The sequence below is a fragment of the Zonotrichia leucophrys genome, chromosome 3, assembly GCF_028769735.1.
Source record: "Zonotrichia leucophrys gambelii isolate GWCS_2022_RI chromosome 3, RI_Zleu_2.0, whole genome shotgun sequence".
Classification (NCBI taxonomy): domain Eukaryota; kingdom Metazoa; phylum Chordata; class Aves; order Passeriformes; family Passerellidae; genus Zonotrichia; species Zonotrichia leucophrys.
Window position 1 is genome coordinate 40,576,489 of NC_088172.1, and position 15,692 is coordinate 40,592,180.

At 36.2% G+C, this 15,692-nt stretch overlaps 1 protein-coding gene across 7 annotated transcripts in view; it reads right to left on the reverse strand.

Annotated features, from left to right (window-relative positions):
* The window catches only part of HS3ST5 (heparan sulfate-glucosamine 3-sulfotransferase 5), a 193,625-nt gene that overhangs the window by 119,897 nt on the left and 58,036 nt on the right, over positions 1-15,692 (reverse strand). The window contains exon 1 of one of the 7 annotated variants that reach the window (XM_064707919.1): positions 1,123-1,192. The exons of the other annotated variants lie outside the window; for them this stretch is intronic. The gene's annotated coding sequence lies outside the window, so the exon portion shown is untranslated. Of the gene's footprint in view, positions 1-1,122; positions 1,193-15,692 lie in introns of those variants that run through there. 7 annotated transcript variants of the gene reach the window in all.

The following is a 15,692-nucleotide window of genomic DNA, read 5'->3' on the forward strand; positions in this document are numbered from 1 at the left end:
ATACAATCACATCATTTTGAAAACACACACACACACATAAAAAACATTCACAAAACCCACAGACATTGAAAAAGTAAATAAAAAGGTAAAGTCAAAGCTGCAAGAGTTGTAAGAATGTGAACAGAGCACCTCACATCAAAGGAATATTTGTGTAGTGTTCTTCTGCTGCACTCAGATACATGAGGTAAGACCCATGGGTCACATCCTCTGAGAGGGGGATGTGGTTGAGTCACTAAGGCAGGATGCAGAGGGCAACTGCCCCACATCTCCCTGTGCCATTTGCCATTCCAGAGCAGCTGTACCTCTCCTGGTACACAGCCCTGAACAGAGCCATAGAGACATCTCAGCTCACCTGGCATTGATGAATCTCAGCAGTTTTTGCTGAAAGAGCAGCTCAGTCTGCACTTTGCTTTGTGGCTTTTCCCATCCATTTTTGTCTGTCTGGAACCTAAAATATTATCCACTGAAACATCCAATTTCACTGATGTGTAAGCCTTTGTTATCTGGGTGACTTAATAGGACTGTCTAAAAACTAGAGAGTTTTATTTGGAACAGCACCTCTCCTTTTGCAGCAAGGATACACCACTGAAAACATCTTTTGCAATTCCAACTCTCCCCAAATTCCTTCCAGGAGGCCAGAAATCATCACAGTACCTTGCATTTACAACACAAGAAGACATAAAAATATTCCTTCAGAAAACATACCAGTGCACACAACAATGTATAAATAAATAAACAAATAAACGAACATAAATAAAACATTAGAATAAATAAACATTAGAAATAAACATTATAAATAAACAATGTTAACATTGTTTATTTTTTGCTCAGCAAAATGACCTTTCTTACCCTAAAGAAGGTATCCAGAAACTGCAGTAAATTTGGCAGACAGTTCTGAGGAGAGGTTGCATAGTTGGGGTCTCCAAACTAAATGAATTTTGTCCCAAGTTTAATTAATAAATGCAGTTTGTATGGGAAGATAGGAGGCAAAAAAAGTGCTTTCAACATCACCTGTCTTAGAGAGGTAAGATATTTGAGGCAATGTGCTCTAATGGGGTCTGGTTTATGTGCATCTCTTCAGTTATATAATGACAGCCTTTAGTTATCTGACTCACATCCTACCTCTCAGTGTTAGGTATGAATCAAATCCATCCCTGGTCAGAACGAATTATCCTTTGTCACTGGAACACCATCTGATGGAACAAGAATTATATAAACTTTCATTTTAGGCAGTTTCATTTTTTCTCTCAATGGCAAAAAAAAAATCTTTAAAAGTTGAAAGCAGAATTAATTATGAATTTACTCGTTCATGTAGAATAATCTGTCTTTAAAATAGCTCAGCATTGAAATTGCCTCAAAGGCAGAAACATCTGCTGCAGAGCAGAAGCACATACACCCTGGCTAAAAAAAGAAACCTGAGATTTTACTGTTTATCAGCTTTGCTATTGCTCCTACTTAATATTGGTGCCCAATTGCATTACAAGTGTGATAGAAGTTTAATGATTACTCTGAGTGGCACCTAAAACACAATATGCAGGTAGGATGAGTATGTGGAAGCAGAAAACCAATGTCAAAATGCATTCACGTAAAATGTTACAGTCCTAAGAAACCTGCCTCTTCAGCACAAAAAGCTCATGCATACATAGATCTCAGAAGGATTGTATTCAAGAAACAGATGGAAGTTTGCATATTTTTCAAAATGAAAAGTGAAGAAAAGGAAATAGCCTGCAGAGAGCCAGACAGTCCAGATCGCTCACTAGTAGCTTACCATTCAGGGACTAGGAGGGCAGGGAAGGAAAAAAAACCCAAAAACAACAGCGAGCAAAATTTGCTCACCACAATAGACTGTAGTATTTGACACTGGGATTATTAATTTCCCTTTACAAGAAGGAAGGAAAGCTCATTGTGCTGGGGTGAGACACTAGCTGTGCAACTGAATAGTGCTTGCAGTAATGACTAATCAGCTAAAAGGAGCCTGCAGCAGGGAGCGAGTGTGTTACGCAGCCTCTTGCCTTGCAACAGCAGCTGGGTTGATTTTGAGAGAGTAGAACTTCAGCAGAACCTTTCATACCAATAGGAAACTGCACAGGAGCAGGAAAACACACAAATACACCATCTCTGACCATTCCTCACTACTTGGAGGTCAGTGGATGCCTGTGGATCTCTGGGAAGCTTTGAAGCTCTGCCTGTGTACTGCCCTGAGCCAGTAGCTCCCAGTTTTGTTTCCACCATGAATGGAGCACTGGGGACTTGCGCTCCTCACAGAGGCTTCTGTTCCTCATGGTTTCCAGCCCTGCTCACAGTAACACAGGGTGAAGGCAGGTTCACCAGGCAACAGTTCTTGTGTTGGACAGACTCACTGGGAATTCCTTGCTGTTTGCTGTTCTAACCTCCTGCAAAAACACTCCTGGTAGAAGCCCTGTTATTATAGCTTTCAGCACACATGCACAGGCATGTTATAAACAGCCCCTGATTTTCTGGGGTAATTTCTGGAGAGCCCCAGAAAATGGAAAAAATATGAACAGCACAGAGGATGTGCAAGTATAAATATTCAAAAAGTAGGTGGGGAAAAAACAACATAGTAAACTTAAGGGAAATGAAAAAACACAGCTTTGTGCGCCACAGATATCCTAAGTGATGTGAAAATGGCTCCTTGTGTTAACTGTACCACAGGTGACATGGTGCTCTGTACTGAAGAACAAAGCCTCGTGTCACCTGTGGTACAGTTAATTCCCAAGCCACATAAATTCCCTATTCAAAAGCATATTCATTGACTTCTTTACATTATTGGCTTGCAATAAGGGCACTATAACATATGTTTTCTGATAGCTGTAAAGTATTGCAACTATCCCTCTCTCTCCCTGTACACAATAAAGGAAAGAAAAGAAGAGAAAATGAAATTTTAAAGAAACCCTCTCTTGTATACCTGAATATCAGTCTTATTTTGCCTCTGATAACAAACAGGAAAATCCATATAAAATTAGTCTTTTTGTGATGTGTACCTGAGAAGCAGACAGCAGAATTTTTTAGCATAATAATTCACTGTTAGATTTCCACTTTCCATGCACCAGTGACAGGGAAGAGAAGAAACCACATCTGTGCTTTTTAAATAGCTGCAAACTTAGAAAAACCCTTCTAGAAATAGGGAAATCCAAGGTCCCAGAAGGACAGAGTAGAAAAGAGCTTGTCTGAAGCATTTTAACCACTGATTTAGTTCTGGCTGTGTTAACTGCTGACTCTGTTAAATCAGCTAAAATGACCACCAGTATGATCCTAGCCCATCACTGGTTAAGAGATTAAAGAGACTTGGACGTCCCTGGTTCTTCAGCCTGCAGAAGAGCTCCACTACCTTTACAAAGGAATGAATGCAGTTCATGCAAGTGGAAATGAATAGAGAATGGTCATATTTAGCAGTGGATTTATACAACCCACTGCCTGATGAGCTGGAAATCAAGTTCAATTCAAGTGCAACCGTTTTAAAATTCAGAAAACCGTCCTTGGAAAAATCACTCATAAAGGATTTAAGCAGCAATCAAATAACAGGCTGTGGTACTGAGCCCATAATGGCAAAACAAACAACACAGAAGAAACATACTGGAAAGCTACAGTAACTGATAAGATGGAGTCACTGTTTGGTTTTTTCCCTCTCTTGTTTTTTCACTGCATCTTCTGGACAAAGAAAGCGGAAAGCCCTCTCCAAGGAGTTCCCCTGTGTCCCAGTTAGCTCAAGTGCTTTCCCCAAGTCCCACTGGTGTAAAGGAACATATTGGCAGGGAAGGGACATGGTTATACTGTTCTGGCAAACTCCATCTGGCATATGTGTCCCAGGGGTGCTGCAGACAGCTGGCATTAGTTTTAATAGTCAGATTCAAATCTTTCTCTGGATCAATGTGTACAAATCAGACCTGTAACTCTGTTGCTGTGTTCCTGCATGTGGCAGGCTTTGCCACAACTAGAAAACACAGAGTTTTCTTATTTGCTCATTTTTAAACCCAGAATATTATCCACTTAAACACCAGTCACACAGCATCATCTTCCCATTTTTGTTGTTCTTCTAGCAGAGAAATCAGAGTTTAAAGCCCTTTAAAGGGAATCTATCTCAATCTGTCCTAATCTGCTGAAAAAGAAACCATTATAACCATAGCTCAATCCCTACAAACTCAGGATATTGAACTCTCCTAACAAAAAGATCAAGTCAGTTAAAATGAATCACTTCTTCTGCTAACAGCACTGAACACTGACAACAGACTGGATCAAATGTCCCTACAAGGTTCCCCATAAACAAAATCTGCCTGAAACTATACCTGAAGAATCTGTATGCTATCTGAAAAATTTAAATGAAGAAAAGATTTTAAAAAAGCTAAAGCTGTTGCTTCCTTCTTTTTCACAATTATCCTGAATGGATACTTTAAAAATTAATTTAATTAATTATTTTAATTAATTTGATAATCTAAATACTTATCAATACTAGAGCAAGGAGCTTAATATGTATGAAAATAGGTGTTCATTGCAGACTGTAATTCAAGACTGTAGTGCAATGCCGCAGAAACATGGGCAACATAAATGGCTAAAAATGTTTATAATGATTTAAAAAGATGTCTATTATCTATTGCTGGGGAATTTTACTAGCAGGAAGAAGTATAGCAGCCAAAAGACTTCATTCACATCCCTACATAGGGACTAATAAACTGTCACCCCAGTACTGCAGATATTAGTCCTTGGGAATGGTCCCATTGAAATTCAAAACCTCAAATGTTCTTTTTGAATTATGCTTAAAAAGGTTTGATTTTTTTTTTTTAAGAAAAAGCAACTTTGAAATCATTCCAATATCTAAAATAATTGTGGGACAAAATTGCTGCTTCCATATAAAATTCATTCTATCAGAAGAGTATTCAAAATTGTCTTTTGAAGTTTAAAAATGCCTTCATTTATGTAAAATTTGCTAATAGTATGAATAATGATACTGAACTGGGTTGCAAAAAATATTTTTTAAAACAAGTGTTGGATTTCCCTTCATGCTGTTTTAAGTGACTATTATTCTCTTAACAATTACATATCAGAACAACACCAATTGAACATTAATTCGAATTCTTTCATGACTCAGCTACTTAATCTGAAATTAGTGTAAAATGTTTTTCTAGCAACAAATACGGGTTTGTTTGAGCAGCTTCTATGTGGTATCATATCCAAATGAGGCAATTCTATTACTTAACACTTTCAAATATGATCAAAAGGGTAATTGGTCTTGAAAAAAACCCCAAACCCCAAAATACTCCCTCTTCTCCAATCCAATTCTTTTTTCTCTCATGGTTATGTGGGAAACTGTTCAAGTTTGACTTTCTAAGGAAACAAATAAAAGAATGAGATAGCTTTTTAGATCTGTCTGCTGTGGCAAGACAAAGGAGGTACAGATTTTTGAGGGTATGTTTCTTCCATTATCCATATACAAAATATTGTGGTTTATGTAACAGAACATTTTATCCCTCTCTGAGACACTGCTTTGAGTGAGACACTTGAACTGCCTCTCAGCCACCCATGTAGTGCTTTTCTGATATATCCATCAGAACTTTGTTGAACAAACTGAGATTGAAGGTGGTGAGTGTGTGTGTGTAAACCTTAAAAATGGAGTGAGGGGAAAGAATGAGAGATTGGCATAATGTAGTCAAGAGTGGAAAAAGAGGTATCTTTCAAAAAAGTGGTGCCCAGAAGGTATCAAACTTGACTAATGGCACTTCCTTCTTTCAATTGCAAAGGCATTTGAAGCAACCTTAACACTAGTTTGTTTCATTAATATATATTCAAATAATCTCTCTGCATATCCCAGAGTTTGTCAGTTTTTTCCCCCAGATAAAAAAAAGTCATTTTGACAGGACCAAGGTAGACATTGAAATGCGAATGACTTAAATTGTAATAGTTGTGATCAAAATTCCCTTGCCTTTGCTGGGAACATTTTTATTGACCTTGGTGAGCTTTGACTGAGATCTAAAGGAGATTATTAAAGTATTTTGATTCAAAATCTAACTAGAATGTGGAAGATTAAGGGACAGGTTTGTAGCTGCTATAAAGTTTCATAGCTCTATTGACTTTGAGAATGTTTAAATAATTTATACTAGCAGAAGATTTGCCTTCAAAATTCACAAACAACTTTCATTTCCCTTCTATTAGTCTTCCACACTGTACATACCACATTTTGGAGAGTAAATATGAATGTATGGTCAGTGCTTTGACTTTTATTTTTTTATTATCAGCTCTTGGAAGATGAATAAGTTGTGTCCCCATTGATTTCCTGCTGTTCTGTATGTGGAGCAGATAATAAATCCATATCACATCAAGTGTGCTTTAGAAAAAAATGCACTCTGGATTTTAGAGCACATAATTAGGTCAAAAAGGCAGCCTGGGTAGCTGGTTTGTCTGGAATCAAAGAGAGTATCTGGAAACAAATTGAGTATAGCTTGTAGACATTTTCACTGACACGATGACTGAGAATTTCAAATTTGTATATATTTTAGTATATCCATAAGTAATAAAGAAAGTAATTTGGGGATTTTTTTTTGAGAGACAAAATCCAAAACTTTTGATTGCTATGAGTTACTGGTGTAGGAAACAAAGAGCTCTTTTTTAACTCAACAGAGAAGAAAGATTTGAGTGTGCTGGTAGGAAAAGATTATGAAGTTGGGAAGCATGCAGGTTTTTACCGGAATCATAAAATAGCTTAGATTTAAAAAGACCTATGGAGGTCACCTGTTTTGACTCCCTGCTCAAAGCAGGGCCACTGTTAGATTTAGATCTTACTTTGAATTTAGATCATGTTGCTGAGGGTAATATGGTGTCAAGTTTTAAATATCATCAGCGAAGAATCATCTCCCAGCTTCCCTGGGCAGTCTCTCAATGGGCTTGACCCTTGTTACTGTAAAAGGATCAAAAAATGATTTTCACAGTATTTGACTGAAATATCAATTATTATAACTCATGCCCTTTTGTTTTCCATCTTTGAGAGGAGCCTGGCTCCACCTTTCCTTCTATCTGCCTTTCCATACATCTCGTCTGCTTCATCCCCTTTATCATTTTGGTGGTCATCCTCTGGACTTGTTCTACCATGTCACCATCTTTCATGTGTTGGGAGCCCAAAACTTGACACCTTTCTCTAGATGAAGCCTCACAAGCCTCACCAACATGAAGGACACGGTCACTTCACTTGAATGACTGCAAATAACTCGGTGATAGAGGTTAGCCTTCATTGCCTCATTATAACAGAGCTGACTCAAGCAGCGCATTGCTGACCATCCTCAAAAATAACCCAGGGCCAATCTTTTAAGTGTCAGGGACTGATTTTTAGGATGGCCCTTCCAAGTTCTTTAGATATGGCTGAGTAAATATCTTCCCAGGTTCCAGCTTGCCCTCTAGTCAGACTTTTTGCTTGTGGAGGGGCTTAAAAAGAAAGGTGAAAAATGATTGTCTATTGAAAAGTTGTCTATTCCTGAGCTTGCTTAGCTGCTGTTATAGCTTTTGTTGTGAAAGTTTAAAAAAAGATAGGTGTTCAAATGCCTTTGAGATATACCTACCTACATTTAAAAGACTGTGGAATGTTAGACATTAAAACAACCATGGATTATTAATTGTGCAATAAATGGCTTTATTATTGGGTCCATATGGGTCATGAGGTTTCTTAAAGGGACAGGGAAAAGGAAATGTATGGTCAGTAACATGTTCAGGATACTCATGCAGGCACTGGAACTTAGATGAGCACTGGCATTAATAAAGAAAAACATTGGAAATACAGATTGCACCACACCTGTACATGCTACATAAGGCTAACTAACCAAATAGATTTTTTTTTTCATTTCTATTAAGTGTTCACATAGCATCTAAGTAAAATTGAGTTCTTCCACCTCTGTATGGTGAGATAAAAACATTTCTTTCAGATAGGAGTGTTACTTCTGTTATCTGTGCCTTTGTCACCTTGAGACAAGGCTGAGACAAGGCCAAAACAGACATTGTGTGAAATCACGTATTTGTGAGATAATTTTGAAGCTAAAACAAGTTGTGAATGCCATTTCATGAATATTATGGGAAAAATCCTAATGTGAACACACAATTATAATAGTTCAAAAAATACACTGGCTGTTAATTTAAGAGATGCATTTGAACTTTTAATATCTTTATTATTTATATCTAGGTAAACTGTCTCTCTATAAATTGTGAGTAGATCTAGGACAGTGTGAGTCCGTTAAAGCTGAGCTATATATCAGCAACAATAGTATTTAGAACTGCTCAGTCTTGGACTCATTATTGAGTTTTGGTTTTTTACCCCACAAAATTATGCAGTTTTTTAAACTGTGGAAATATTATCAAAGACATAAATTATGTCATACATAAAAAAAAATTACCAAGCCAATGTGTTCAATGTGGAGATGACCTATGTAATTGCCTTCTAAATTTTTTAAAATATATAATTACTTTAAAAAAGATCTTTCTTTATAAATATTTAAACTTTGTTAGATTCTAAATGACAATAAGAGTGATCTAGTCAAGTCAGAAATGCCTCTGGTTTACACACAAATGTTTGCAAACCTTTGGCTTGTAGATAGGCAGCTTTCCACCACAGTGGAAATCGGGGTGAAATTCATAACCTGATCTGAAGCTCATTGAACTTCTCATTTCAAGTCTTTGAAGCTGTCTAGTTCAAGAGGCTTTAGGCTGGCTTTATAGAGGAGGTTGTTTGTAAAAACCAAATCTTTGCTCTAAGATACTTGTAACAGGAAACGGCACATATAAGAAATGATCATCTTTTTAATGTGTCCTTGTCATCAGAGCTATGACAAATATCAGCAGAAGATTATTTATAATGTTATTTCCTTTGTTGGAGTGTTTTAGTATTACCAGAATCACTTTGGGCTCTCCACGCATAAAGGTCACTGATACAGAAGAGTCTCAGGGAACAAGCACCCCCCTGACAGCTCCCAGCAGGCAGCTGCTCAAAGGACAGGGAAAAGAATGGAAAGTAAAGTACTTTGACTTCAACAGGCTACTCTTTACACTAATATAAATTATTAAAGCTGGAGGTGGCCCTTGAGAATTGGAAGACTAAAACTGGGTTTTTGTAAGCTCCAGTGTTTCACTACTCACAGAAGAAAGAGGAGATATCAATTAATCGCATTACTATCACCAGTGACAATTTTTACTGCATTAGTCTTTACATTTTAAAAATACAACCACATTGGAGAAAATGGTATAAAAATTAGTTGCTGCAGTAGCTAAAAGAAAGCTTTCATAAGAAAGCACAAATCTAGCCTATTTTACAAACTTACTAATCTCAAAACAATGTTGCTATACTATACAACAATTTTAAACAGAATTACTTACCTTGTAAGTCTTTTGTTCCTCGTTTTACTGTGTGATCCCTCTCAATGCAAGTACACAGCAATTAAGCATCAGCATTTTCCATTCTGCTTATCTGACAACAACACACCTGGTCTGAAATCTGTAAACCCAGTCACCCACCAGCCCACTGTCTCGCCTGAGCTGAGTCACAAGAATTCAAACTTGTCTTTTTTTGCAACAGCAGCAGACGGACTATATCGATGGAAACAAACAGCTGCTGATTTGTCACTGACCCCAGGGAGAATACAGAGAAATTTGATTCAGTCTCTATAGTCTCCTGACTCTGAAACCTTGTTAAAGGTTTGCACAGATGCATATTACATAACCTCTTGGGCAGGGCATGGGTTTGCAAGATCATTTTTTACATGTTCCAAGCTTTGGCTAAAGATAAAATACATTGAGGAGATCTGTTCTTTAACTTCAAATTAGTAATTAGTGTTGTTGTTTACAAACACTCCGTGCGTGGTCTTCTTTAAAGCAGCAGAAGGGAAAGCTGTGAAAACAGAAACTGACTAGACTGAACACACTATCTACAGCACTCTAGGCTCAATAATACTGGGGATCTTTGAGCCCTCAGTAAAATGTGTGGATATTGAGATTCTCTAGTGCAATGTCCAGGACTTGGGTGTTTTGTTGCTTATTTCTATCCGCCCCCCCCCGGCCCTGCTTTATTTGGCTTTTGTTTGTTAGTTTGTGGTTTTGGTGGGTTGGGTTGTTTTGGCAATTCTCTATTACAGTTTGGGATGTTTTAGTAGTAAGCACATGTTCTTTTATTGTTGTACTAATTCCAAACACATTTTAAAATATGGAACCTCTCTTTTTAATCTTTTCCAAGCTGCTTTAAGCATAATTTCAAATGAAATAAGGAACTGTTTTCTCTTGCTATAGACTGTTACATAGACCAGCACCAGTGATATCTCACCCCTTAAGTTATGCCTTAGTTCTTTCGGGTTTGATGCCTTTCTCAGCTATATTTTCACTTATCCAACAGATCGCACAACACCTGAAACTCAATGTACCCAGAAAATAAACATACTAAAAAATGCAGCTCTTGAGTGTAGAATCCAACAAAATTTATTTCAAGTGGCACACTCAGATTCAGATTTAGTTGAAAACTGCTAATTTTCTAATGTAAAACTTTGAACACTGTTCTCCTGGTAAATGTAACTGGATAATCTAACTGTATTTAAAGACCAATAGGGTAAAGACTCTTCCTATGGGAAGGACAGGTGGCTAGAGGTAATTACAATTACAAACTTTACAAACCCCAGAATATTTAAAAGTTTTGGATTTCCATTCCCTCAATGATTGGGGAAAAAAAATTGATCAGAGTAATAGAGATTACTATTCATAGAGAGCACCAACTGTTGTTCATGGTCTTAGGAGAAATCAAGGACTTACAGCAATTTCTGCAATGCACAGTTTGCTCAATTCTCTTTCACAGGAAGAAAAGTGCAATTTGCTTCAGAATTAGTGACTCCTTATCAAAACTATTTTATTTCTTTGCATTCCATATAGAAGTAAAACCTGCCCAAGTAATTTCTATGAGTATGTTATGAATCCAGGATACCAATAGTTGCAGAAAAGACTTTGTCTGTGTAACTGTAGTTATCTTTTGGAAATTAATTGCCAAACAAATCAATGGGTAATTTTCCAGATACAGCCAGAAACCTGAAATGCATGCTCTGCCCCACAGACTGCATTTTGACCATGCAGTGGATTTTATATAAAAGACTAAAAGTTTAATATTCTTTTGTCTCTGTTTCTGTCAGAGGTGAAGAATGTTGTAGAAGAATTGAAGAAGACAGAATTGTTCCTTTAGTCAATACTTGCCAAAAAATGAAATAATGCAGTCCTAATCAGACAGCAAAATATAGTTTACCCTTTTGCAAACTAAAATAAATGCTTATTGCTTTAGGCTACAGGTAATATAATTTAAATTTCATTTGTATATAGCAAATTAAATAAGTTCTAACAAGCAAACAGGATGAATAGGAAAGTCAGATACTTCCTCATGGGATTTGCCTTACTTTTCTGCTCCATTTTCCCCTGTTAGTGCTTGTGATATAACCACAACACAGAACAATCTGTCTTTTACATGCCACTGTGAATTTTTACATTTTCATTTAATTTCATGATTCATTTCAATGTTTGTTATGAGTTTGATTAGCAGGTAGTGGTAGGGTAAATACAGATTGCTAATGAATATACAAATGATAAATGCGTAAAAATAAACCATTCCAGTTTCATTTCCTTACACATTTTTCCCCAAGAACAATGTTTGTAAAGTTAAAGGAAAATTTAAAAAAAAAAAAAGTGCCTCCAATGAATCATCCCAAACAGATGATTCGTCTTTCAGATGATGAAAGAAATTTTCTGCTGTCAATACATCAGCTCAACTCATTATTCTGACTTGTATTTATGTCATCAGAGATATCAAGATATTATAGAAAAGACTTTAGAGATCAGGCTGGAAAAAAAAGACTGGGGAAACGTGGTCAGATTTTGATGTTGCTTGACTTTGACTACATCTACAACAAATCAAATACATGGTCCAATATGGATCTAAAATCTGCAAAGTCTTGATTTAAATTACTTGCATCTAATCTCTAGAGACTGACCTCATATCAGTCAATGTATTTGTCACAATATTACACTCTTTGACCTTCCAAGAGCTATCTACTAGTAAGTTTTCTCTCCTTTTGAAGTTCAGTTTATACTTGTCAACTTTATTGCAAATAATTTTTTTTCTGAGAGCGAGAGGCTTTTGTGTTCTTCCTAGCTCCATGTACAGTGTCTCTGTGGTCTTTGCTTTGCTTCCATTTGTTTTTCATGGCAATCCAATCTATTTTTCCCTTTCCTTTATTTTCTGCTTATCTGGCAGTCATTAAACAGCACTAGATTTAGCCATACTTGTCCCTTGTTCTATTTCCATAAGAGTGGAACGATTTGAACCTATACTTTTAAAATTACCTGTTGAAAGCTGCCTGTTCCACCTCCCTCCTTTCCCATTAGGCTTACTTCTCAAATCTCAGTGTTTGCTCACTGCCTGCTCATTTGTTGCTTGTTATTCTGCTCTCTGGGCTCTTTTCTGAAAAGCTGTGAACTCTGTCAATTCACTGTCATTCTCATTCATGTTGTCTTCAGCCCACATAGTACCAGAGAATATCTTTCTGTTGGCTGGAATCTGTCCAGAAAAATGTCTCCCTCAAATATTTTCTTGAAGTTTTGTACTGAAGTCTTCTCACAGACACATTCTTAGAAACTGCTGGACATCATATCCCTGCAGCACTCTCTACCTACAGTCAAAACCCTCAATTGCCAGTGGGTAATTCTGCCACATATTATAAAAAATACTCTCAAAATGTTTTATCCATCTGGTCTGTATTCAGTCTACAGTCTTCTAGGGATCTAAATCTGAAGTCAAAATGTGAGGTACTAGGCAAAGAATCAATCTCTTTTTCCAGTGTCTGTACTTGGACAAACAAATCTTTTATTCTAATATTTATGCAATTTGAATTAAAGGGGTAATTGGTATGTCTCTCTTGTACAAATTAAATCATATTTTGTTCTTTTAATAGAGCCCCCAGATGTTTTCCTTTATTCCTGTATTATCAGCCCCAGTATATTTTTATGTATCTTTGAATTTCAGTATACTGAACTATTGTCATCCCTCATCCTCTTCTTATGAATGAATTCTCATTAATTTTTACTTTCCTGCATTTTGATTTTACCTTTAGGCTTCCATTCCTCATGCTCTCGGTCCTTTAACCATTAAACTTCTTTTCAAAAGCTTTGTAAAAATGTTCTTTTTTTCTTTTTCTTCTCTGACCCACTGCTCTTGGGACTTCATCTCAGATAAGGCAAAGTGAAGTCCCCTGAGTAGCATCCTCTGTGCAGCCACACACCAGTCTGGAGTTTCCAGGACACATCCAGTCTGCAGGTGTCTGCATAGTATTAGATTATATGTTGGCTTTCACATATTTTCAACAGATCTAGGTTTTTATGCTCCTTAATGTGGAAACTTGTCACCTTCCCTTTCAGATTATTTCCATTAGTTAATTTCTCTCAGAAAACATTTTAGTTTTCTGCCCTAATGAAATATTTGATTTCTGAGACAGGATAAAATGTAATCCCTTGTAGATTGATTTTAATACACTCTGTAGTTTGAATGGTCTCATATTTTTGCACACTAGACAACCATTTCAACCACTTTTCACATCCTTTTATGACCTTTAAACTTGCTTATATTTGTGGTTTTTTGGCATGCTCACAGTCTTCTGAACTCTGAGATAATCCAAACAATACATTTTATTGGAAGATTTAAAGTCAACTGAGTAGTCATTGGATCATCAATAAAAAAATATTAGCATTACTAGGCTTAGTATTGATTGTTTGAAATGCCAAAGCATATGCACATTCTAAAACTAACACATTCAATATGGTCATCATAAATTTTGAAGAGAATTCCCAGAAAAAGTTGCAAAGTTTTGGTGTATTTAATGTGATTTATCATTCCCCTAACAAGATGTCAGCAATAACTAACACTTTAAAGGTGAGGTTTTTTTAAAGCATAGACCAAATTCTGAAGTCTTGTACAGGTTTGAAGAAGAAATACTGAGTTCAGAAGCTGGTCCATCAGTACATTTGTGATGATACTGTATCTAACTGTACTGTGAGATTTGTTGTATCACCTAAAGTTTTAAAACAATTAAATATTGAGTTATGTATGAAACTCTGGAGTGGGTATTACTAATGATCAGAACCAGAAAAGACGTTAAGATTTCTTAATTCTGTAAATATTCTTACTTGTACTCCAAATTTTCCTATTGCTCTGAGTTTTTTTTGTTTGTTTGTTTAATTTCACCTATATTGTAAACTATTTGTAAAGACTAGAGACATCAACCAGTCTGATTGAGTAAATTCAAACATGCATTTTCTTCAAATTAAATTGTTTGCCTTTAAAAAATTGTACCTTTCCCTACATAGGTCTTTATCTTGAGACAGCTTTAAAAATTCAGATATCAGAGCGAGTATCTGACAAATTACAGAGATTCTGATTAGTTTTTCCTCAGAATCTTATCCCAGCCCCACTGCTGGTGAAGTGAGCAGTAGACTCTGCTGTGCCTTCCTTTCTCAACAACTGTGTGCAGTGCAGTGATTGCTAGCAGGAAAAGGCACCTCCCTGAGTTAAATACACAAGAAACAGACTGAGAACTTATTGAAGACAGAATGGATCTTAATCACAGAAAGGCCCTCTTCTCTCATTTAGCATAGCGGAGTCTTGTTGCAGATCTTGTAATGGGTAATGTAAAATGGACTCCTTGTAAGTAGCAATTTTCCTCTGTACTGCTACAAGGAGTACTAAACTAAAATGGAATAAATAATATTAAATTTACTGTTATTGTCTCCAGTTTTGATCCTGTTTCAGTGTCTTCTGGTTTTATTATTTATTCTGTTCAGAACACTTTTTGGCTTTCAGTATAAAGCAGCAGGGATCAACTTGTGTTAAAATTATAAAAAGTACACTTTTTGTCAGTCTTCATGACTACATAAATTATTGAATCCAATCTCTGTGGTGGTGCAGCTTTCTAGTTTACTCTTATTTCTTACTAAATCTCAGTTGGCAATTGCAAATAATTCTTCTCTTTAACCTTCATTCTCTTCTCTCTGTCATATGCATGTGCAATGACATGTTGACATAATATATATATATATAATACACATAAATCCTTTCTTGTACTTAGCTATTGCTGTTAAATTTTCTGGTTCAATCTAATTGACATACAAAAGAGCAGTATAAAAAGATATGCTAAACACTACATGAATCAGCTTTTAAAAGTGTTCACTGTACCCAAAACAATAACTTCTGTACATCATGCTGTGGGCTGAAAATGACAAATACTTTGTTATTGTTCTTTTTGTATGCTCAGAATAATTAGTAGTTGGTTAGACTTAAAAAGGAAGGTTCAAAGGTTTCTTCCAGATACAGATAACAAAAAAAAATTGAAGGAATAGAGTATAATGCTAAAGACCCTCTACAAACTATAACTGTTACCCTGAATTTTGGATAAAGCCGGTCCTGCACTAAGAAAACCCCAATCAGATTTGATAGCAAAATAAAGAAAAAAATATTTTAGCCAGCCTTTTATATACTGATACATACTCAGACTTCAGAAAATCAACTTAACTAAGAAAATGCAATCACAATGGTTACAGCTGACTTCTGCACTTGTATCAACAACCCTATTGCAGCAATTAAGAAGAAGGGATTTTACCGATCAACATCACTGAAAGTAACATTTCTCTTC